Raw genomic sequence first — 1,021 nt, forward strand, 5'->3', positions numbered from 1 at the left:
TGCATTTTCATATGTATTAACCCCAAAACACAGTACTTTTATTTCTGCCCATGCTAATGAAATACAACATAGTTTATTGTACATGTTTAACATTCACTTTTGTCACATCTATTGATAGTGTTTCTTTCCACTTGTGGATCAAAAATGGTGGAAATACACTGATTTGAGTTCTGTACATTTTTTTATGTACTTAGGTCAGTAATAACTGCATGCAATGTCATTTTATAGAAGCCAGTTTCCTCATTGGATTTACATTATTGTGAGCTCTGGGGTTGCAGGAAGCTCTGCTCCTGCTCCACACTGAAGTGATTTCAAAAATGGCTACTTCCATCACTCATTTAAAAAAAATCATAAAAAGTTAGGAAAATTGGGTAAAAGTAAAAGTACTACAGTGCCTGCTTTTAAAACAAAACAAAACATATCACTGTAAATTAACAGTAATTTACTGGTAGCAGCTTTGCCAGCAAACTACCATATTTTTTACAGTATCGGACTGTATTTTAGATTTACAGTATACAAGGGGAAATAAATCTAATGTTCATTGCTGTAAATTTACATCATGATACTGATATTTTTTCAGTAAATTACTGTGCATTTACTGTATTTGAACAGTATTTGGATCTACAGTATGTATACTGTATTTAATGATCATTAAGGAATGTTACTGTACTGTAACACTACTAGAACTACTACAAAAAAATAATACCATAATAATGATAATGATACTTCTACTACTACTACTACTAGTAATAATAATAATAAAGAAATGTCAGCAGGACAATCTTCATTATGTAGTTCCTTTGCAAATATTTATTAAAATATCAGTACACAAGTAAAACTAGACATGAATAAACCTTTACTCCCTGTCTATTTTCTCTGTTTTGTTTTTTTGAAAGATTAGCAATTTTTATTTTAAATTTCAGTGCATGGTATTTGGTAACTCACCGTAACAATTTTTTTTTGTGAGAAAGGAACATTAAACTGTTTTAATTAACCTCCTGCATAACAGCAGAAGTATAGT

The sequence above is a fragment of the Aulostomus chinensis genome, chromosome 16 (genome assembly GCF_037954235.1).
Source record: "Aulostomus chinensis isolate RoL2024-O1b breed Wild chromosome 16, RoL_Achi_v1.0, whole genome shotgun sequence".
Lineage (NCBI taxonomy): Eukaryota > Metazoa > Chordata > Actinopteri > Syngnathiformes > Aulostomidae > Aulostomus > Aulostomus chinensis.